The sequence below is a fragment of the Alosa pseudoharengus genome, unplaced genomic scaffold, assembly GCF_046254945.1.
Source record: "Alosa pseudoharengus isolate Yale_2024_CS ecotype anadromous, Long Island Sound unplaced genomic scaffold, YU_APseudo_1.1 YU_APseudo_1.1_scf_7, whole genome shotgun sequence".
NCBI classification, from domain to species: Eukaryota; Metazoa; Chordata; class Actinopteri; order Clupeiformes; family Clupeidae; genus Alosa; species Alosa pseudoharengus.
Genome location: NW_027468859.1, coordinates 11,104,818 through 11,129,887, shown reverse-complemented (window position 1 = coordinate 11,129,887; position 25,070 = coordinate 11,104,818). Strand labels below are relative to the sequence as shown.

The following is a 25,070-nucleotide window of genomic DNA, read 5'->3' as shown; positions in this document are numbered from 1 at the left end:
GAGAGGCGCAAAAATGAAAAATCTTTGACGTTTTCATCAATGAGGTAGCGTCAGCGCATTCTGACCACGCCTTTTTAGGAGGCAGGAACTGTGTACAATTCCATTCCATTGTAGAAGCCTGTGCTGCTTTATCTTTGTATATCAAGGATTTTTGGTATGACTTAAGAACTGAAATACCATGGAGAACGGTAGCTATATATAGCTTACATAATAGAGTTGTTTTCACATTGACGGTATTCTAATACATTTTTTCATTATTGTTAAATATCATGATGGGAGAGTATTATTAAAAATGTTACAAGTATGCAAATTCATATGTTTACGGGCATTTAGGTTTTACTGTGTTGTTTTGTTGTAAAGACATGCAAGGCATTCTGGGCCATGTAATAGACAAAGCAGTGGTCGGCAGCGTTAACTTGATTTCCATACGTATTAATATGAATAGGTGTTTCTGTAAACCTAGGGAAAATAAACAGCTATCTCTGTTACAAAAACGAGCTGGTAATCGCCATTGAAGAGGGAGCTATGATAAGAAGATTGTTTTCCTAAAAGCATGGAGTTGACGAAAGAATAAACAAGCGTCACGTTAATGTTAAATAGCCTACCTATCTGAACGCTAGGTGGCAGCGTTGTATTACATTTCACTAGTGTAGCCTACTTGAAATACGGTGTGAGATTCACAAGTAAGGAAGGTGCAAATATTATGTCATTTATCATGGGAAATTATTGGAAATGTTATTTCTTGTTTATCCTAATTGCAAACCACACACATCCATTCGGAATCACACGTTTCACACATTTAATACTGAAAGACTATCATTTCGTTTATTTGATGTCGCCTAGCAACAGCCTTCAGAGCAAAGATTCTAGAACAGGGCTTCAGAGAGACACGTTTTGAGTTTGTGGCCAAGAACCTAAAATATCGGTTTCCATGTGCTGGATGGTGTGCGTCCTTTATGAAAGTAAGTGTTTTATACAGTTAACGTTACAGACATAATGAGTCATGTTGTAGTGGTCAACATAAATGTGCCCCTTCTGTTATTAGAATGCTAAGCGGAGAAGCATGCTAAGCAGAGATTTAGTATCATTCATTTCTTGTGTGGCTAGCTATAGGGAGGAGATGTATGTTGCTTATTGGGATTTATGTTGTTTAGGTAATGCCATGGTCATTTGATATGAGATGCTTGCACTCGTAACTTCGTCACGTGTAACTTTAGGACTGCTATTTTTTTTTACTAACAGTAATTCACGAAGCACTTTAGCCCTAAAAGTAGCACCTACGTCTGTGACAGCTTAAAAGAAGTGGCAAGGACTCCTAACGCGATGTTTTGAAATGCGTCTACTATTGTCTACAGGAGCTTCCAATCGCGAGGGAACTTGCATTGTAGGCATAACTAAGGGATGCAATAACACCACCAACAACCAAAACTAGCCTACTCATTGTCAACATGTACATGAAATGTAACGTTTCATGTGAATCAAATTAAAATGTTTTCTTTGCAAACGTAGGCATAGGCGTATGGTGACAGATTAATTTAATAATGCTGCTGTGTGAATCACGGTAATCACGGTGAATGAAGTGGCCACTTCTTAATGGGACCCACTGTATGGAAGTGGGCTAAGTAAAATAGAGATGTTTTCAATAAGATAAGGTTAATCAGAATTCTACGATATGCCCGCTTGACAACGGCTTGACAACAGCAGAGATAGAACTGGCCTTTGGCCATAGCAACCATCCATTTAGAACAACTGGCCTTCATAGCAACCAAAGATCTGAGCTGTGTTGCAATGTGAGGCAATGTATAGAAAGGTGATGAAACATACAGAGACAGGTCAAGAAATATAGTGCAGTGTAGACAGTAGTATACAGTTGATTTACAGAACGTGGTTTAGAGTAATATGAATTAAATATAAATATGTACAGTGTATTAGCAGTTATCTCATACAATAAGTAGAATAATGTAGGCTATGTAGATGTAGCAGTAACATTATAATAGTAGAAATAATAATATAGATATATGCAGTGTATTAACAGAATATAATAAAACAGAATAAATATTGATATTCAATATGACAAATATATAACAGATATGTACATAACATACAGCTATGTGCCGTGTGGAAACAGTGTCATTGTAGTGCAGAAACAACATTATAAGAGTAGTAAGAATAAGTTAATGTGCAGGATGAATAGTATAAAGATCAGTAGAATAACTGTATAAATGTAATTACAGTAGGCCTATGTACATTTGTAAATAAATAGAAAACTATGGGTGAGAGGGATAAATTAATTTAATTTAATCGTAAAAGTAAATTGCATTCAATTAAATTGCCATTAAAAATCTTTCCAGTAGGCTTTAATGTCACACAAAAAGTACAACCAAAGCTGAGCTTGATCAACTAGAACGTCTAAAGAACCAGAACTTGAGTGTAGTTTTTTGCTGGGTCCCAGGCCATGTTGGTCTGAGGGGAAATGAGAAAGCGGACAGTGCTGCTAAGCAAGCCCTCAATGAAGAAGTCACAGAATGTCAAATCCCTGCCCCAGACCTTAAACCTATACTGAAGCAAGGAATGTGAATTTTGGCACATTTTCATGATCCACTGGGTCGTTATGGGCCACACAAAATACGATGTTGCTAAAATTACTCCTATTGTGGCTATTAGAGACATGCGTTCATGAGTATCCAGCTACATTCAATGAGTTAAGTAAAATACATTCACACACAAAAAAAAACCCATCACTAATGTTGTGGACATTCCTTTATTCTGAGATACATCAATAGGCTCTCAAAACAATCCCAAACAGACATAAGGTCTTTATAGAGCAAATCCATATAGATTATTTGTCAAATAAACCAGTAAAACAGAATTAGGGGATGGAATATATAACATTCACACTCATAGCTCATATTTCTAAAATAAATCAGTGAAAAAGTATCCTGACAAACAAGCAGCATTTTAATGCCTTAGTCATATTTCATAATTTCAAATTTTTCTCTAGGTTACCTGATAGCCCAGTTTGAGAGGTGCAAGACGCGTGACATTATTTATTTTTGCAGCCAATCACTGCTGTTGTTTTATTTTATTGATTTGATTTTAGTCATAGAAGCTAAATTCGAAGGCAGGCCACAGGTAAAAGCCAACGAACCGCATTCACCCCGCAAGGCAATAGTTGAATAGAGCTTTTGAGGTATTGCCACTGCTCCAACACTGAAAGGCACTGTTAGAATGCTTGGATCAAGCCAGGTTCAGCATAGCGTATGTCACTGTCTGCTCACGTTGGTGACCGGACCAGGGCAAGCACACTTTCGCAGTTCCCGCCGGAAATGCAGTCTAGTTTCAAGCCGTGTTGCTAATACCTAGGCTGTGAAACTAAGGTCTAGCTAGCCTACTGGTGGGTTTAATTGAATTTGAGTAATAGGATACGCAACCATTCACATCTGAGATAGTTTGTAATTCCTGTAGAGCTCACCAAAATTATAGATATGATACAAGACACTTATCTGCTATAATCCAAGATAGATTTTCTTCGAGTTTTTGAGCATTTATTTTACCAAATGACATGGGAAACATAATTCATTTAATCCACATATGCACCATGCACAACAACGCTACTAAGTTAGCTTAAAACCTTGAGAATCAAGCAAGCCGTCACGGCATTAAAGTGACAGGCACTCAATTCAACTTGCACAGCACCTGACATGAAAGAGAAGTCTATATAGTTTATACAGTGCTGTGCAAAAGTTAAGACACCCATGCTGAAATTGACTAAAGGGAGGAATAAAAAATACTTTGCCTTTTGTCTTAATGGCTTAATTAAAAAAAATAGGACATTAATTATTTTTTAATGTATCATGTATCGTAAATAAACAAATGTTATTATATAAATAAATGTCTTAACTTATGCACAGCACTGTATATTCTAAATAGTAATAGTTTGTACAGTGGCCTACAGTGTACCGTTGTACAGTGGCTAATTACTAATAATGTAAATTAAAAAGGTGAAAGAATAACATGAATAATCACCATTTCAGGAATAATTTTTTCAAATTTTTCTCCTTTTTTTGGGGGGGGGCTTCCTACGATCAACAGCACCGCTGCTGGAAATTTTTCTAGGGGAAACACTGCACTATCTCCCCTGTATTTATTCCAAAGTCCACTTAACTGTTAGCAATACTGGACCAGGTAACACAGCTAAACTTGTCTTAACACAATCACGTAACCCAAGACTGAATCTCAAAGATGCCTATTTCCTTAGGCTCGCGGTTCCTAAACAAAATATCTTACTATATGTCTTAACTAACTGCTTTATTGCAGGAGCTAGATCTTGAAGTCCAAATACTCAAAGGAAATAACAAAAATATCTTTCACTTATGAACTGGGTGGATTTCGGATTAGCCTATGCTTTAGCTATCCAGCTATTATCCTAAATGACTGTTACAATGCAAATTTCTCCAAACAAAGAATACGGCAGTGGCAATGCTGACAAAGGAAAATATTCACATTAGTCTACTTTCTAGCACTGTCATTATTACATTCAATTAACTTGTGAACTCTTATCTAAACACATATACTTACTTCTACATGAACTAGCGAACTCATGCAACCATAGGTCTCTAGCTAGCGGGCATGAGTCCTGGACAATCCATCCTCATCTTCGGGTTACAGATCAACATGCAAACTTACTCTCCCAAGAACTCATTAACATCTAATCTCTTAGATTTCATTCAAACTGCACACTTGCAACGTGCATTAAACTAGGGTTGCTGGGTTTTTTAGTTACACCATGCTCCATCCGACAACTTCTGCTCTGGTCTCGTTGCTGATGACATCATACTGGCGCGCACGTTCTTAAAGGGACCTTATTTACCCTGAACACCATATGCTGTACAGCAGATTACCCATTCTAAGTAACCCTTTCATCACCTGGCTACTGTCAGGGCCGGTGAGGCCAGGTGAGTTACTGTGGAACCAAAAGCAGACTCAGGAAGCAGAGAGTAAAATTAGTTGGTTTTAATGTCAGAACACAGGAATCGGCAGCCAGGCAGAGTGACTTGACAAAACAGTGCAAACTCAAAAAAATCCAAAAACGGCAGAGGTACAGGCAGGTTTCAGTCAAAATCCAAAGTGGCAAGACAGGCAGAGTTCGGTACACAGGTTGGCAACAAAAGAATGCAAGGTCCAAGCAAAGGTTTCCAAAGCCTAGTCCAGCCTAGTCTCCTGCTGTAGTTTTAGTGGTCACCTTGCTATTTTAAATTTGTATCAGGTAGCTTAGTTGACTTTACATTCTCCTATGTGGGCCTAACACTTCAGCCATTTGGAACAGAAGAACACCAGAATAGGCCTGTTTAGTAGGCCTAAGCAGGATTTGATGCCCGCATTCCTACGCTTATAAAATGCAATTCAATGCGGAAGTAATCTAAGTATTTAGAATACGTTACTCAGATTGAGTAACGTAACGGAATACGTTACAAATTACATTTTTGGGCATGTATTCTGTAACGGAATACGTTTTGAAAGTAACCCTCCCAACACTGCGCATCCTCTATCAATTCATTATGTGAGTGACTTCCAGTTATAGAGAGGTGCTGAAAAGCAGCATAATAACAATCCTCCTGCAGCTGTGAAATGAAATCCGTAGAAATCTAGTCACAAACATTGCCTGCTGTATGTGTATCTACAATGTTTGAAGATGCCTAGAAAGGAGAAAAAAACATCTCAAGAAAAACACCAAAGAGCAAGACATTTAGCTGGAATTTGACCATGCTGATGATATGGGAGAAATAAACTTTCGTTCAACTTCAAAATCGTTCATCTTCGGTGGGGTTCCAGCTGGCTGCCTGCTCAAAGACCCAGCTGTTATCGAGTACAGCACGGGAATGGTATGGTTTCAGCTTGTCATGGTGCACCACTTTGACTTTAGTCCTCGGACCCTTCTGAATCCGGTAAATCAGGTCATGCAATTTGCTTAAAACAAAGTATGGTCCCTCATATGATGGTAAGAATTTCCTTACTTTGTTCCGGACACGCCGTGTCCCCTTTACTAGATACCAGACAGCATCCCCGATGTTATATGTGGTGCGACAGATGTTCTTGTCATAATACCTCTTGGCTCTCTCAGTTGATTGTTTGAGAACATCTCTTGCTATCTGATGGACCAGCTCCAGACGCTGCCGGAGGTCTTTTACATACTGTGGTGGACTTTTGACGCTATCCGGACTGGGGGGAAGCCCAACAACAAGGTCAATGGGCTCGGTAAGCTCCCTTCCGAACATCATCATGTTAGGACTCAAACCAGTTGAGCTGTGTCTTGTTGCCCGATAAGCCATGACGGCGTATGGAATCATCAGGTCCCAATTCCAATGACAGCTTTCTGCGGTAGTTGCCAAGATCTTTTGAAGAGTCGCATTGAAACGTTCTACTTGGCCATCTGACTGCGGTCTGAATGGTGTTGTGTGTGTTTTATGTATTCCCAAGGTCTCACACATCTTGCGGAAAACTTCTGATTCAAAATTTGAGCCTTGGTCACTACGGAGAGTGTATGGCGCCCCATATCGGCACACCCATTCAGAGGTCATAATTGCTGCCACGGTCTCAGCTCGTTCATCGGGCAGAGGATAAGCCTCTACCCATTTGCTGAAATAGTCTTGGACGACCAGCACATACCGATTATGTCTCATTTAGGGGTCCCATAATGTCCAGAGCAACTCGCTCCATGGGTGCCCCTACTTGAACTGTGCCCATGGGGGCCTGAGGTGTTTTCAGTGGCCGGGCCTTTGCAGCACAACTTGTGCAGGTTCGGCACCAGAGAAGAACGTCCTCCCACATTTGGTACCAATAATAGCGAGTTTGCAGGCGAGCAAGAGTGCGTTCCACCCCAAAATGGCCTGCCACAGGTACATCATGCATCTGTGTTAGCACATCCGATTGCAGGGTGTGCGGTAACACGATCTGAGGGTAAAATGACACGTCATTGGTGTTGTAAAACCTTCTCACTAGGACACCATCTTTGAGATACAACCGGTTCCACTGACTCCAGTAGGCTTTCGTGGCTGGACTACAAGGTGCCACCTCTGGCCATGGTGGACGCCCCTCACCAGATTCCAACCATCTCCGAAGAGGTGCAATATGTGAGTCTGCTGCCTGTGCATCTCTCAATTGTTCAGTAGTCCAACCAGCAAACAGGCCTGAAGTACTGGCATTGGTAAGACATATCCTATCTATCTTCCTTTGCTGGCTCCTCTACCCCCACTAGAGTCGGCCTCATCAGCTGAACTTCCCCTTCGAGGTCGCACTGTATTCCCTGGTGTTCCACTGTCACACGGCCCTGGGTGACCTCAGGCAGCTTACAAGGGCAAGTAGCACGGCATGGGCATCGAGAGAGACTGTCCGCATTCAAGTGTAGACGACTAGCACGGTGGATGATGTTGAAGTTGTACTCGCCAAGCTTCTCCAACCACCTTGCCAGCTGCCCCTCAGGCTCTTTCATCCTGGTCAGCCAGCGGAGACTGTTATGATCGGTGCGGACTGTGAAGGTCCGGACAAGCAGGTATTGGCGGAAATGGGTGACAAATTCCACCACAGCCAGTTATTCCCGTCTAGTAGTGCAATAATTTTGTTCAGCCATTGACAATCTACGACTTCCATAGGCCAAACACGCTCCTCCCCATCTTGGATCTGAGCTAGGACCGCTCCTATCCCAACATCACTCGCATCAGTATCCAAGATAAGGTCGCCACGGTCAAGGGGGTAACCTAGCACTGGCACAGAGGTAAGTAGTTGTTTTAGTTCCTTGAACGCCCTGTCACATTCCCGTGTCCAATGATAACAAGTGTACTTCTTTGTGAGAGCATGGAGTGGTTGAGCTATGGTTGCAAAATTTTGGACAAAACGTCTGTAATAGGATGCTAACTCTACAAATTGGCGGACTTCTGAAACTGTGGTTGGGGTTGGCCACTGCTGAACCTTGGCGATTTTCTGAGGATCTGTTGCAACACCAGCTTCAGATACAATATGCCCCAGGTAAGCAACCTCACATTTGAACAGGTGGCACTTGGACGGTTTGAGCTTAAGGTTTGCCTGCCGGAGCCGGTCAAAGACCTGTTGGAGGCGATGGAGCATCACCGGGACATCTCTTCCCAGGACAATGATGTCGTCCAGGTACACAAGGCAGGTTTCCCACTGCAGCCCTGCCAGCACACGATCCATTAATCGCTGGAACGTGGCTGGCGTGTTGCATAGCCCAAAAGGCATGACGTTCCACTCAAACAGCCCCTTCCTTGTACAGAATGCTGCTGCCCTTCGAGCCCTTGGGATGAATTCAACCTGCCAATATCCTGAAGCTAAATCAAGTGTGCTAAACCACCGCACACCTGATAGGGTGTCCAAGGTGTCCTGTATACGGGGCAGGGGATACGCATCTTTGATGGTGTTCTCATTTAAGGCCCGATAATCCACACAAAGACGGTAGGACCCATCCTTTTTGCGGACCATCACAATAGGAGATTGGTATTATCTGACTTTGAGCTTCAGCGGGTGGAATTATGTTGGTGGTGGCACCGTGAACCACGTCAGCTGGATGGAGAAGTCCCACTACTGCTCCTATTTTCACCGTGACTGTTGTGCTCCCTGGGTTGTACACTCAAATGGGAATGCACCTGTTAGGCCCAGTTTCCATGACAATCCGTGCGACCAACACCTGATGCTTCTCCACAAATCTCTTTGTGGGGCTTAGGAGAATTTCACCTCCTGGTATAATGAATTCCTGGCCCGGTCCTAAGATGGTGGTGCGAGCAACACGGGCAATGTGTGCCCTTGGCCGGTTGTTGGGGTGGAAGAATGGTATTTGCTCGCCAAACAGCATGATTTTCCTCTGTCCAAAGTCCAGTCTCGCACGAGCCTGTTCCAAAAAGGGGTTGCCCAGGATAGCGTCTGTATCTGCTATGTTGGCAACAATTAAGTTAACACTCACTGTTCGGCTCCCCACTTGCACAGGAAGATGTGATTCCCCTAGCACAGGTACCTTCTCCGGTCCAATCCCCTGCAGTGACTGTACCATAGATGGTTGTAGAGGAGGTCTTATGTCTGGATCCAAAGCAGAGTAGTGGGCTGCAGGCAGAACATTCCTCCTTGGCCCTGTATCCAAGAGTGCGCAGACCTCATTGTTGTGTATCAATACATGAATGCTCATCTCTTCGCCTTGAGCTTTAACATGCAACACGCTTTGAGAGTTTCCCTTCTCAGCCTGATGAGGTGCTGAAATGCCGGGTGCTGTTGTAATCAGGCCTTTAGGGCTGGGGCAGTTCCGTTTCATGTGTCCCAGGCCGGAGCAATTATGACAGCGCACTTCTGCCCAATTGATGCTTCCACGTTTACCTGGCTTCGCCAGTCTATTACGGATATTTTGCGGTCGGGAAGTTGGCTCTGCTATGTTTTCAGCAGGTGCATCATCCTCAAACTCTCCTCCGTCGCATGCTAATATGGCGGCAGTTGTAGGTCTATGGGTGGCTGTATTGCATGCACCTGCTGTCATCAGGCGAGTCACATTTTCAGCTGCCTTTTTGGTAGTCTCATAACGATGGGCAATCACATAGGCCTGAGCCAAGGTGCCTGGTCGCTTTTCAAGAAGTTTTTGCACCATTCCCACATCCCCTACTGCGTTGGTGAACACTTCTACTGCAAGAGCATCTTGTTCTGCCTCTGTCTTGTCTGCATAAACTATAGAGATTTTATCATAGATGTCATCTCTCAGGCTATATAAGGCCTCACCTGGCTTACGTACCCGCTGCCTTAGCTCAATGCCCACAGCAGCTGCGTGCTGCGAGGTGGGGCCGTAGGCCATTTCCAGCTCCTCCACAATACGATGATAGCCCCATCCTGCTGACCTCGGGTTCCGGTTTACAATGCTACCTGCAGCCCCCACTAGTGAGAATTTTAACTGAATGGCCATTGTTTGTTCTGACCAGTGGTTGGCTAATGCACAACTTTTAAAACGATGGAAAAATTCTCTCCATGGTGTAGTACCATCATACTGACCCGGCTTTAAAGTAGGAATACGCTCATGTTGACTAACCTCATCCTCGCTCTCAGATGACTGATCATAGTGCGTAGACTGATGACACCATCTCTGTGCACGGGGTCTACTACGCCTTGGTGGTGGATGTCCTGATTGCTGCTCTCCCATAACCTCACGCTGCTGACTTGAGGGCCTGTCAAACAAGGCTGCACTGTGGGTCTGGTGTGCACAAACACAACGTTCACTGGAAACCCCTGGCGTGGTAAGCTGTGGAGACTCAATTAATGATGCTGTGAATGGGTTAGTTCTTATTGGTGTGCTTTTAGCGCAAATGCTACGAGGATCAGGCATGAAGGGGTTAATGTGAGCTGTTCTGGGCATGCCATTGGCTGGACAAACACATAATGGTACATCAGTCTTGATATCTGCTTGTGTGATTTCCGCATGCTTAAGCAACATATGGGAATCTTCCACCTCTCCCCTCCTCACCATTTCATTCACTATATCCGCCAAAAAGGGATTTGTATTTGACAATGGTGTAGGTAATTCGTGGGTTAAAGCACTCTCACTGTCATTAGAACATGTAGCCTTTTGCCTTGTCATGCATATAAACTGACAGGGCTGGCTAGCACAACCAAAGCAGCTCGCGCCAATTTGCCCAACATTCTTAGACACTTGTGGCTCCAAAGATGACGACTGGCTCATTTCAAGAGGAGTTAAACACATAGATTCGTTGAAATACGTTGTCAGATTCCCTGGTGCCTTTTCGTAATCATTCATGACATTTCTCTCGCGGGTGGTCGCGGTTCATTTACATGAAGCGTTATACTGCATACCTCCAAATTAGTGTGGGTAAACTCTGGCTGTAAACTTAATCCTCACGTCTCACTCACCAAAAGGTAGTAGGAATCCGGACTGAGCCCCCAGTGTTACCTTTCTCTCTCTCTCTCTCTCTCTCTGGACCGCGAGTGCCGGCTGGCTCATTATTAACTCCACTTGCCAGCAGCTCGCGAGGTAATCGTCCAACACAGGTTTTCCTACTGATTATATTGGTGATGAAACGAAGGAGGCTTGATGTCTCAGTATGCAGTTTTAATGAGACACTTTCCATGCAACTTGGAGACTTTTATAAACAGTTCTCCCGCATTTTACTAACATCACACACACTTCTCTAACTTTCATACAACACGTTGTTTCTCCTCCACTTCCATTTACGTTCACGCACATACCCACTTCCCATGAGCCCCCACTTTCTAAGTCACAAACCTACCCCCCCTTATTCTAATAACACCTCTCCGAATCTCACACACGGCTCTTATTCCTCCCGGTGCAGTCCCAATTGCGAGCGCAACCAACCACCAGTGATTGCCCACACCTGCAGCTCCAAATTAGCCATTACCGGCTGATATCTCCGTGTGCTTAAATGAGCAAAACTGTTACACAAACACGCACACTGCCAGTCCAAGCGACTGAGACCGTCCCATGCATAATGGCATAATAAGTCAGTTACGAAGTAGTCCATCAAAATAAATGTCCCAAATCCCCATTGTCAACAATGAATATTTCCTATCACACACAGTTCACAATATACACAATATTACATGCACCCAGCCCCCCCGTGACACGAACACACATGGATGGCTATGAAAACGGTGTTTTCATGATACAACTAAACATGACAATATATTTTTATAACCCTCCTGGTTACCGCCAAAAAAATGCCCTCAAACGCCCACAAATGACCATATGTTTGTGTGAAAGAATTACACTTTGGACCCAGTGAAATTTTATTCAACAGGCATTGACAGTAGGCTACTCTTCAGGAAAACTGAGCCAACAGTTTATGAAAGATTTAAATCTGTTGGACATTTGGAGAAGTTTTAATCCTAGCTCAATAGTTTCCTCATCCTACTTTACATCCTACATTTTTCTTTCAAAATGCTGAAAGCACCAAAGGTAGGCAAGAGTATGGAAGCCCAGGAGTGTTAAATTCCCGCGTCTCTACCTTCTCTACCGTCTCCATCTTCATCTTTCTATCACAGGTTGCAACTTATGTGGCAAGTTTATGCTGCATCGATTGAAGTCTTTTAGCCAATGCTATCTTTCAAAAGCAATTATGAGTTATATATTGATGTTAGCCTTCTCGTGATATTTAAAAAAAAAAAAAGTTTAATTAATTTTAACTGACCTGCCCAGCAAATGACCCGAATATCATTCAAATATTTTTTTTAGGACTCGTAACCGCAGGTGACCAACAGACTATAAAATAATCAGTATTCAAGCTATATGGGTGCACATATATAACCTGACCCTAGCCAGATGAATTTCGCTCCGCCTAGCTCCACTCATCTATCTGGAACCGATCCATTGGAATGGTGTTTCAGAAGGCTGGGCCTAATCAAAAAATGCTTGCATATGATTGAATAAGCCACTTGTCCGTCATCTATTGACGTGCTACTTCAACCACTCACATCGAAGCCAACCCGTGACGCTGATAACAGTCTCACGGTCGCTTCTCCACTACGTCACATCTATGAAACTCCCGCCCTGCGTCCTGATTGGCGGAACCATAAAGTCGGTTGCAGAAATCACTCTCAATGGAAGAGGTCCCAGATCAGTGGCGGCTGGTGGTTAAAAAAATAACGGAGGAAGGAATGTCTGCTTGATTGGCGTTAGTGGCAAATGTGAGGTTGTGATGGTGTTGGTGGCATATGTGAACAATAGAGTATGTAGGCCGCCTATCCAGACACATTTATGGCAGCAGTATGTACTATGTAGCAGGGGGGGGGGGTCTGATCTAAGGAGCTAGGCAAGCATGCAGCAGCCAGAAAAGTTGTGGGTTCAATTCTTGGCTTCAACCATTGTGCATTTGAGCAAGGCACTTAACCCCAAATTCGTCCAGGGACAATGGACTTTGTAATATAATTTAAATATATAAGTCACTTTGGATAATAGTGCTAAATTAATAAATGTAAATGTAAATAAATGTAAATTTAGGTCTGGGAAGTCAGGGAAGATATGTAGGTCTAGTTATGAAATACTGTTTTCCAGATGTGAAAAATTACGGAAAGTCTGGAGGTTTTGCTCAGTGTAATATATTGGCAGAAAAGTCTATAATAATAAAAATAGACACTTGTTTTATAGAACCATGTAACTATTTACCATTAAAAATAGACCTTAAATGTGGCTTTTTGTAACATGCTATTGTTTTTAAAGCCAAATCGCTATAATTTAAAGACAGGTTGTAATAGCTAAGTGGGAATTTATGAAAGCATAACTTGGATGATTATAACAACACATAACTATCCAAAAATGTTTTATCACCAAGTGAACTGTCCACGTATGTGACAGGTCAGCAGTAGGCTATGGCTGATTGTTTTCTGTGCTAACGTTACCAGTTAGCCATTAGTAGCCTATTTGTCTGACTATGTAGCATTCAGTAGCCTACACTAGCCTTACCGTCTTGTTTTGGAATATTAATTTTTGGAGCTGGTCTTCCTGCTTTGATAAACATTCATCATACATCAGTGTATTCACAGTGTATTTGAATGTATAAAAGATTTGAGATTGTCCTCTGATTCCATTGTACTGTTTATTTCACGAGCAAAAAACAAGCTTTCCGTTCAACATAAGATTCGTAGACTGCAGATAACGTTCTTGAACCGTTGCCGCTAAAAACAGCACCCCCTATCGCAATTGAAAATTACTGTACGGAGGAGCTTCCTCCCTTGGCCATTGAAAACGACGTGATTCACGAGCCGCTGGGGCCCGAGGCGTTTATAATGGACTTCAATGAGGGGCTTGAGGAGGAAGCTCCTCCATACAGTAATTTTCAATAGCGATAGGGGGTGCTGTTGGCATTTTGACCTAGGGGAACGATTTTGTTCATTCAAAGTGTTAAAAATAGTAATATTAACAGTAATTTATCAGATTAGTAATTCACTTTATATATTTTTTATTTTTCTCTGAAATTTTAGGGAGGGTGTTCCTCCCTTTCCTCAATGAAGGAGCCTCCTCTGTCCCAGATGGATGTGAGTGAAGCTAGGCGGAGCTAAGCGGAACAAAATTCATCTGGCTAGGGTCAGGTTAGCACACATAGGCTATAGGCATACATTTAGGTAGGTATTTTTTGAAGGAGACGGATGGGGGATACACAGTGATAACCCTTTGATTTATATCTTAAAATCATCTTGCTGCTGTGAGATTTTTTCAATGTAAATAGCAAACTGTGAGTTTGGGAAACACTAGATATTCCAATAGACTATAAATACAAAAAAGGAATAAAGCTTATTCATCCAAAAAATATGAAATCATGCCATGTTCCTATATGATAGAATAAGCTTAATGAATAAGAATAATGTAAATGCCATCCTAAAACTAACCACTTCACATAGGCCTAATGCTCATGTACAATTATTTTACTCTCAACAGGTAAGGCTAGTTGCATTAAATGGAAATAATTTCTGTTCAATTGTCCTCCTGTCTAATTCTCAAAATCGTAGTCAGGGGCGGACCTGGACACTTTGAGGCCCAAGGCAAAGGATCCCGAGGCCCCTCCGAGCCCCTGTAATAATGGGACGCTGAGGCATATTGAGTATACAACAAATATTTATTGCCATAGATGACAATCAAAAAACATTAGTAAAAACCTTTGAAAGTATTACAATTATGAATGGTGTGAGTGTGTGTGTGTGTATGAAAGAGAGAGAGAGTGTAGGCTAGGGGTTTGGGGTCTCTGTGTGTGAATATACTCTATGTAGCTATGTATGAGAGTCTGTCTGTGTAGGCTATGTGTAGAAGAGAGGGAGAGAGAGAGAGAGAGAGAGAGTGAGAGTGAGTGTGTGCGTGCGAACTAAGTGAGGTGTTCGATCTTCCAAAAAGCCGACATCCAAAACAATAAACAGCGTCTGCACTGACCGAATAAACTAGCCATTTTCTGTTTATTTTTTCTCCATTTTTCATGGTCATGTAATAATGTTCAACCGTGAATCTTCTGGGTGGTTTATCTGCATTTTTGGGGAATTCAAAGTTCTTAATTTGCACAGGGCATTTTTTAACGATTTCAACTCGCTGCATCTCTTACGGTGTCTGGCCATAACGCAGGGTCGTCAATGATAACTGTATCGTGTTAGGGCTACTCACGTAGGCTACTGGTTTCGTTTGCACCCAAAGCTTCTGCTACTGAAATGCTGTCCGTAGCAGCACCAACAGCACCAGTGCGGACTTCGGCAGTGACAGTGATCTTGTCCCTCACGACTGTTTCACTTAGATCAACATTAATCATCATCATCATCATCAGTAGAAGATATTTAGGCCTAGTGCAAGAGCTATCCAAATTACTTTCTTCCGTGGAAGAATTCTTCGACTGGAAGAAGTATGTTAATTTAGGCAATTTCTTTCTAAATTCTTCCTCCTCCCTTTTTCTTTTTCTTTTATCACTTCCACTCTGGAAACGTTTCATGGCTTGCTGTCAATCGCTCAACTCCACACCTCACCAAGACCTCGTTCAGATAGCTAGTTGCTGCTATGGTGACAGGAAGCGGACCTGCAGTCATTTGATTTTATGATGAGTTTATGAGCAATCATGAGGCAAAATATTTTTTCAATCATTATTATGGATTAGAATATATTGTTTGTAGGCGGTGGGCCGAAGCCGCATATCTGTTCAATTTTGAAAAACGAGAGATGGACTACTTGTTTTTTTACTATTCAGTAGGATACATTTATTTTAAGCGATATGCCACTTGTTGCCACTGACGTTCGTGACGCAGAAACTTGAAATATTAGTTTTATTAAGTCTTAGTGGTTCAGGCGAACGCTGTGGTCGCCCATGTCAATCTACCAATAGCATAGTACGATACTGACATACGAATATGACAAGCCTATCAGATTTGGCTATACGAATCAGCTGTTGGACAACAACATACAAACTTTTTTAGCAGCCGTCCGACATGGCTACCTGAGCATGGACATCGCCAAAGAGGATTGGTTTTGTGGGGTAAGTATCTTTGATAGGTCCTATATTATATATTTATCCCATGTTGGTTTCGTAGACAGCGATGGTCAAATGTGTTTTGTCAATGTAACGGCAATCTTGGTTAATTAAGGTTTGCCTTCTTGGTAGGCTTATGCTTGTTGCTAGCTTGTCGAGCTAAAACTGTCTTTAGGTACATTGATTTTGAACTCCTCCGTGTACAAGACGTCTGCGATTACTTTAAAATGCAGTTGTTGTTAACACAGAACGATCCATTTTGTTACAGTGTCTGTTAACTTCCTTAAAATTGGCAGGCTGTATTGACAAGATGGCTATTTACTTGCCACATGCGGTAGGCTATATGTGCGGTATAGAACTTTTGACGTAAGTGACTGTTACAAATCAAGTAGCAGTGCTAAACCTTATGTCAGTGTTGCATGCATGAAAAGAAACAAATTTGACTTGCTTCGGAATGTCGCAATACATCATACTTTCATAAAATCATGCAACATACTCTACCGTGTCTGTGGACATTGTTATTTGCAAAGCAAATAGAAGAAAAGTGCTTTAGTGTTGCTTTAAAATGTCCCCTAATATGAGATTTGCCACTAATTGCCATTTATTTTCTCATTTACAGGGCAAGTTGAATTCAACATTGACGTTAACACAAACATTCATTTTAATGTTTTATCTTTGATAGCAAACTTTGGTTACATTTTCTTTCAATAAATCTCTCCACTTTTGGGCTCTAGTCTTTGTATCTTGGTTTTATTTGTGAAATGGCAGTAGCAGTCTCTGTGGTAGCCACTGTTGTCTGGAATAGCAGTTGATTCCTGGCTGTTCAAATTAAATCTCTGCACTGCCTCTTCTGCAACAACACTCTTTACAGGCAAGGTCTTTCCAGAGAAACACTGAATGAATTTATCCCAATTTAAAGCTGTAAATGGGCTTATTGATATTTGGTATTATTGGCTTATTATCAACTTCCACTACAGGCATGCAGCAGTTCATGGTTGTAGATGATGTAGGTACCATGTGCCTAAAGAGCCTACTACCTGACTTTTTCATGACGTGATGGATGTATAAAACTTGCACGAAATACAAATTCCAAAATGTATGGAAAACGTTTATTAGTGTTAGTTCAAAGAAACAGAACAACCATCATACATTATGCTGTAAACGTTACTTCTACACCCATACTTGTTTAATTTAGCCTACAGCCTTTTTTTCCATCAAGTTGAGTAAAGAGTTCAAAAGCCTAAAAATTACCCAAATATTCCACATTTCACGTTGGACACAGGTGTTTGTTTACAGTGTTGCATTATATTAAGGTACAAAAAAACTCTTTGGTGTTGCTTTAAGAAACTAGTTTGTAGAGTACTTGCGTCTGTTCCAAGACCTAGGAGTTAGCTTCACCCCCATCTTCAGACCTTTGTTAAACACTGACGGGCTTCACCTGTATGAACAGGAAGACTGTAAATAACTGAACATTGCAAGGGCCAAACTTTTTAAGGCAGGAAAATGTTCAGAGAGGGACTTACCTCCAAATAAAGACTGCTTGCACAAACATATTCAGCGGGCAAGTGATCAGGTTGCAGTACACCGCCGAAGCCATGGGTGTAAGTTGGCTGGAGATGGCTACGAAGTGTAGTGGATGTCACTGCCACCAGGTCCAGAGGCTGTACTGGCACTTACAAAAAAAATGTACTAAGGGTAGATGTACATGCAAAAGATCTGCCATGTACAGACCTATGCCAGTGCTCAATGTGTGAGAACAGGTAAAGCAATGACTAGAGTGGCATTCTCCTGAATGATGTTCACCTCTTGAACTATCAGCTCTGTTTATTTGGTTATCAAATATTTGTTAATTAAATGTTTTAATTAAATCTTTTTTACAATGTCTCTTCATGCATGCAACACTGACAAAGTTAAGCACTGCTACTTAATTTGTAAGACTGTCACTTACGTCAAAAGTTCTATACTGCACATAGCCTACCGTATGTGCCAATTATATAGCCATCTTTTCAATACAGCCTGCCAATTTTAAGGAAGTTAACAGGCACTGTAACAAAATAGATCGTTCCGTGTTAACAACAACTGCATTTTAAGGTAATCGCAGACGTTTTGTACACGTTTTGTTCAAAATCAATGTACCTAGACAGTTTTAGCTCGACAAGCTAGCAACAAGCATTAGCCTACCAAGAACGCAAACCTTAATTAACTAAGATTGCCGTTACATTGACAAAACACATTTGACCATCGCTGTCTACGAAACCAACACGGGATAAATATATAATAGGCTATATCAAAGATACTTACCCCACAAAACCAATCCTCTTCGGCGATGTCCATACTAAGGTAGCCATATCGGACGGCTGCTAAAAAAGTGTGTATGTTGTTGTCCAACAGCTGATTCGTATAGCCAAATCTGATAGGCTTGTAATATTCGTATGTCAGTATTGTATTATGCTATTGGTAGATTGACATTGGGGACCACAGCGTTCGCCTGTACCACTAATAGTTAATAAAACTAATATTTCTAGTTTCTGCGTCACGAACGTCAGTGGCAACAAGTGGCATATCGTTTAAAATAAATGTATCCTACTGAATAGTAGAAAAACAAGTAATCCATCTCTCATTTTTCAAAGTTGAACAGATACGCGGCTTCGGCCCACCGCCTATTGGATGCGGTGATCATTTATTAAAAAAAAAAAAAAAAAAAAAAAACGAAATACGATACGGGGATGACGAGGCCCCCTGGTGGCCGAGGCCCCAGGCAATTGCCTGACCATGCCTAATGGCAGGTCCGCCCCTTATAGTAGTTCTTATACTAATTTCTGCTTTTGTACTGTATGAGTAGGCTACTAAATATGGACAAGCTGAACATACTAAGGGCTCTATCTTGCACGTAGCGCAAAGGTAAAGAAAAGAAAAAATAAACCAGTTTATGTCGCGATTTGCGATAGGCTAGAGAAAAACACAGTTATGGTAACCTACTAACAATAATGATTTGCTCACAACACTCTAAATACATTGCACTGCTGTTCTGGTTGTCCCAAACTTTTAGATGACAAGCCTAGGCTACGCAGTCAAGAATTTTTAACACCCGCACCAACCCGACTCGTCATGACGCGCCTTAGCCCCAAAAAGGTTGAGAACCTCTGCTCTACCCATTAACTAAATCCTTGTTCCAAACAGTGCTTCATTTTTTTTTAAATAAGCCTACAGAGGAAAGCAAATAATTTATCATTTTAAACATGTGTAGACCGTGACCGTAGAGGACAATCTCTCGCTGCTGCCAGTGTCAGCATCACTGCTAAGAACAGTGCGTCTTTTAACGTTATGGTTAATTGAATGGAACGTTGTGTTTTTAAGCGTCAGGATAGACCCATGCAAAGCAACGCCACACAGGCCAAGGCATGACAATGCTACGTTTTCATATTTTATAGTCTATGGTTTCCATGAACACCATATTCCGGTTTTATTCGGAATAATGCCAATATTCAGATTGCACATGAGTCATGGCTAGTTGTCACACAAGTTTTTTTTTATTTATTAGGCTAATATTGAATGATTTCATAAATAAAGCTGTGAAAAAATTAGGATTAGGCCTACGCCTGCCATTGAATGAACACTCATACCACCACTTTATTGTATAGCTCCATGTTTAATGACATCGATAGCAGAAACGTTTGTTTTCTTTTTTTGTCGGTCCGCGGTATCTTGATCAACTGCGCAGCAAATTATCAGACGAAGCACCGGGCCTAATTTCACTCCACGACTCCGCGGACCAGCAGTCTCCACGTTGCGGACCCACATCAAAACAAAACTATTTCCTGATTGATTGAGAAATCCTATTTTCTGATTGGCCGATAGGTTAGTAACTGAACAGCAACTCTCTGAGCTGAATGAACGCACAGACAGCAACGTTGACACGTTTGTATAGCCCTTAGAAACTTCTGTGCGGGCAAGTTAATAATTTATCGGAGTGAGAAATGCCATGTGTGGCGTGTGAGCGTGTGAAGTCATTGGAATGCGTGTGACTTGAGAGGTCTGGATGCTAGCCTTCTCGTGATATTTTTTTTTTTTTTTTATTCCGGTCAGGGCGGATCAGTTAAAATCAATTAATATATATATATATGTTCTACAAATAGGCGCGATTTTCGAGAAATTACGGTTTATTGGCAGCGCAGATCCATATGAGTTGGGTGAGGGAGAAGAAGTACCAAGTTCAACCACAAGCGCCCCCCTTCCTCTGATAACTTCTGGCATTATTCTTCTTTTCCCCTGGTTTGTAGAACATATATATTTAATTAATTTTAACTAGGGCTGTCAAAATAACTGATTAATTCGATTAATTAATTTGAGAAAAAATAACTGATTAAAAAAATTAGTGCAGATTAATCGATTCCGTATGACTTTTGACCCCGAGCCGTTCTAGTCAGTAAAACTTAGACTGTAAAATGAAGGAGAGAGAAGAAAACGTGCTGCCTGGATCATTGATTGGAACATTTACTTTTAAAAAACGGCCTGATGGTGTTGATAAAAAATAAAGTGTTGAAAATAAAGTCCTCTGCAATGTCTGCAGCAAGGATTTGCATATCACCGGAGTTCATCAACTCTGTAGTCGCACATCAATGCAAAGAAATAAGTGTTGACATTGAGGGGAGTGTTAATTTATTTTCATTGTGTCCCCTAGGTTATATCTGTGGCCTGAAATGCCTTGTATGTGAAAAAAAACTTCTTCCCTAAGCACTTTTGAATTTATTTCCTCAGCATATTAAGGCATATCATAGATTATTATGGCAATTATTTGAACAGTGAAAATAATAATAAAAGTCTTTGAACTTTAATGTCACTAATGCTGATTATTCAATGATTCATTTTAATTTAAATATTTAAAATACTTTCACAGCAAAAATTATATATGCGATTAATTTAGATTAATTAATTACAGAGTATGTAATTAATTAGATTAATTTTTTTAATCGATTGACAGCCCTAATTTTAACTGATCCGCCCGCAAATGACCCGAATATCATTAAAATATTTTGTTTATGACATAACCGCAGGTGACCGCGGTCATCTGCGGGCGACCGCTTAATTTCGGGCAGACCGCGCAACACTGATCCGTACCGAGGTTAGTCCTTGTCACGTAGCTCTTATGTAGGCCTAAGTAGACTATGCAGCTTAATACGAAGTTCTCGTAGATGTCCACTGTAGTGTTCGGATATTAGGGGTTTGCACGGCGTGTCATCAGTTCTGGACGTCGCCATATTGGAGATACTCGCCTCATTAGAAAGCATTAGGCACTGAAGTAAATCCCTAACATCGTCAAGGAAAATGGTTAATTATTGCCGTGTTTTAGGTTGTACCAATAGGACAGAGTGAGGAAAAACATCTGGTGTAGGTATCGACTTCCAAAAGTTATTAAAAAAACAGGGGAAAAGGAGAATAATGCCAGAAGTTATCAGAGGAAGGGGGGCGCTTGTGGTTGAACTTGGTACTTCGTCTCCCTCACCCAACTCATATGGATCTGCGCTGCCAATAAACCGTAATTTCTGGAAATATCGCGCCTTTTCTTGTGGTCCAAGTCCTGCCCTATATGCCTTTGCATCTTAGACGCATTTTGATGAGCTTTTCTGTTGTTTAGACACGGTAGCTCCATACTTCATTGGTAGACTTCCAAGGGCCTTGACATTTAAAACAAGACAGAGAACTTTGAAAAAGCACTGGTAGTTTATTTACAAGACGATTTATACCGTTATACTGATTTGTCTACCAATGAAGTATGGAGCTACTTTGAGCCTCGTAAATGGTGTAAAACAGTGATTTATTTGCATGGCTAGGCCGATGCCCGAGGCACCACAACAAAACACTGTGTTGGTAGCATTGGCTAACTAGCGCCAGATTTCTGAGTGCAGGGGACAAGCCGTGGTGAGCTATGAGACATACATTCACACTCTGTATCATGTTTCAACACACTTTAGGTCAAAATCACACCGGAATTATCCTTTAAAGCCAGATGGGGAAAAAGTGGGTAATTTAACAAAAACACAGGAGGAATGGGAGGGAATTTGCAGAGAGCAGTGAAGGACTACAAATTCACCCTCTTGGAGAGTCTTCAGCTGGAAATATATGATACGTTTTTTTGTACTCCTGCTCAAAAGGTCAAAATACTCTGATCAAACTGACTGTTGGAGATCTTGTGGATGCGTTGTGGCAGATCACTTCCACATCTTTTGGGATTGTCCCTCTGTGGCTCCATTTTGGACCAAAGTTCATGATGGCTTAGAATCAGCACTTGGAATAAGAATCAACTATGATTTTAAAGCAATGTATCTTGGTGATTTTGAGGAGCTTCACTGTACAAGAGGAGTTGAGTATTTGTTGAGAATACTATTAGTGGCAGCGAAAAAAGCTTTAAAGGGGTGGTAAGACTGTTTTTAGTGGCATGCTAACAAATACCGATGACTTGCGCTAGCCTAGCACCTGCGAACTCTACAATTAAAAGGACTGGATGAAACGTGTTGAAAGCGGTCTCCACTGATAAATATCACACTTGCTAACTTGGAAATGAGGTCCAATGTCCAAAATCCTGAACCACCCCTTTAACAAGAAAATGGCTTCAAAACCACCCTCCAACAGTGAATGAATGGATCGATGTGGTTTATAATATAACATGGAAACCTTGCGAGGCCAAACAGACACATTTCATGAAAACTGGTTGTTGTGGCTTTTCTATGTAGGCCTGATACACTGTACACTGATACACTGGGGGCAGCTGTTCCCCCATTTGGTGCAAATCTAATAATTTAAATGGTAGCTTATAATTAGGCCTATTTGAAGTAAACAGAACTTTTGTCTAAATGGACTCCCCTGGTTTATTACTCTATATTGTTTTGTAAGTTATTTTTCTTTTTTGTTTTGTTTTTCTCCTGTACACGTAGGCTACATTGTGACCAAGAACAACTTTGGTTATGTATGTGATCCAACTTGAAAAATGAAATTACAAAAAAAAAAAAAGCTTACCTTATCTAATTAATTAGTTCTCCTTACAATGTCACCTTGTTCTTACTGTGACGGTTTCTGTTAAAATTAATTAGTCAACTATTATTAGGGCTATTTTAATGTAGCCTAGGCTTTATGACTATGTGAAATTGTTTATTTTGATGATAATGTTAATTGTTAGCGTCTGACAAGAGCCTAAACATGAAAAAACTGAGGCCTGAGCAGGCTGCTGCACTATTGATGCTAATCTACTAATCCAGGGATTCCCAAACTGTGGTACGCGTATCCCCGGTGGTAGCCTACGCGAGCTACCACTAGGGGGTACGCGAGATGAAAAGGGCAATGGCGGAAAGGAGTTAAAAATGAGTAATTAATACTCTAATTAATTCATAAATAATACATAATTTCGAATCGGGTTATAATGATATGGAAACGTGAAATTAAAGGAAATCATTTGTAAACTCTATAATAGGGTATGTTTTCATTAAAAAATAAGCTACACACAATACGTGATTTCCTGCGGGCAGCCAGAATATCTGGCGCGTTAGTTTCGTTGAAGTATAGCCTAGGCTAGGTAGAAGGCTGCGTAAACATGGAAAACTGACTAAAAACAGGGACACTGTCCAAAAGGCCTAATTAAAGCGATCGAAGAGGAGAAACAGAGCAGGACACAGGTAGGTCTAACGATGGAATGGGATGGAGGGCAGACTAATGAAGGTGGAGATGGAGCACAGGGGGATAAAAGAAAGAACGAGACATAAAAGACTGCGCGAAGAAAGCTAAAGTATGATGGATTGGGAGACAGACTGCCCAAAGCCACAGTGCGTGGTCTGCAGTGAGATGCTACCTAACCATTCTAATGTGGTTCTCCACTGTTTTTTGTAACGTGAGAGCTCATAGACCAGTTGCACATTTTGATTATGTTATAGAAGTTCTATATAGAAGTTAGAAGTTCTTCTACTATAGAAGTTCTATATACAGTCTATGTGTTATCATGTAGGGCGGCTAATTAAACAACGATGCCTGGAATGCGTCAATAGAATGAGTTACTTTTTTATGTGTTGGATGGTGGGGGTACGCGAGCCGAGTCAGGTAGAAGGTGGTCCGCGGGGGGAAAAGTTTGGGAACCGCTGTACTAATCTAAAGACATAACATTTTGACATCAGAACTTCTGCCAACCAGAAAGACCAGTCGAATTTGGTTTGTGTGATGTCATCAGATTAGATTCTATTCTGTGGCGATCAGGCATGCTGGAATACATTGATTTCTTATGGCGCCTGGAAATACATGGAGAGGATCTCGTTGAACAAGATCGTGCGATGACTACAGTGCCATTGTTTCGTATAACAAAAAATAATAGAATGTAGTAATAAACGCTTTTCGTAATGTTTTTGACACGATGGCTTTGATCGCAAAGGAATGTAATTTAGTGAGAAGAAAGTTGCGAACTGAGTAGTATATAACGTTAACTCAAGTGTAACATACAGTTTGCTTGCTCCTTGACATTATCGGACAAACACTTAATCACAAAACACCGAACAAGTAAAACCAGAGGGCGAGAAACAATTAGCAGCTACCTCTGTATGACTCCTTCGATTTTCCTCGCAGGTTAAAATACTGGTGAACCTAACTAGGGTTAGCTACCAATACTTAGCTCAATTGCTAGCTAGCTTCGCTAACGTTAGATGATTGGTGGAGATGTCTGTCCTAGATAGATATAACACGTTAACGTTAGCTAACAACTTGTTCTCCGCAGAGGTGGTACTTGCTAGATTTAATATAGCTATTATATATTAGATAAGATAAGATATGATGTATGCGGGTGAAGAATGTGCTTCTGATATGTCACAGCGAGTGTCTATTATATCAGGTTAGGTTGCTGGAACCTGGAAAATGCTTGCTAACGTTAGCTGAATCAGACTGTTAGGAAATGGGAGTAAGGACAAGTTTATCATTAACGTTACCGCATGAGAAATGTTGATTTGGAAAGTAAATTTGTTGAAAAAGCTCAAAAATATATGGTTGCATTTTTACATAAATTGAGTGGGGTCTCATGTAGTAGTTATATGT

General features: G+C 41.2%; 1 long non-coding RNA gene across 1 annotated transcript; it reads left to right on the top strand.

Moving 5' to 3' along the window:
- The first annotated feature begins 15,610 nt into the window (after positions 1-15,610).
- LOC143110101 (uncharacterized) lies at positions 15,611-16,740 on the top strand. The gene is made up of 2 exons (XR_012984063.1): positions 15,611-16,013; positions 16,627-16,740. It is a non-coding gene; the product is annotated as an uncharacterized LOC143110101 (long non-coding RNA).
- Positions 16,741-25,070: the final 8,330 nt, after the last annotated feature.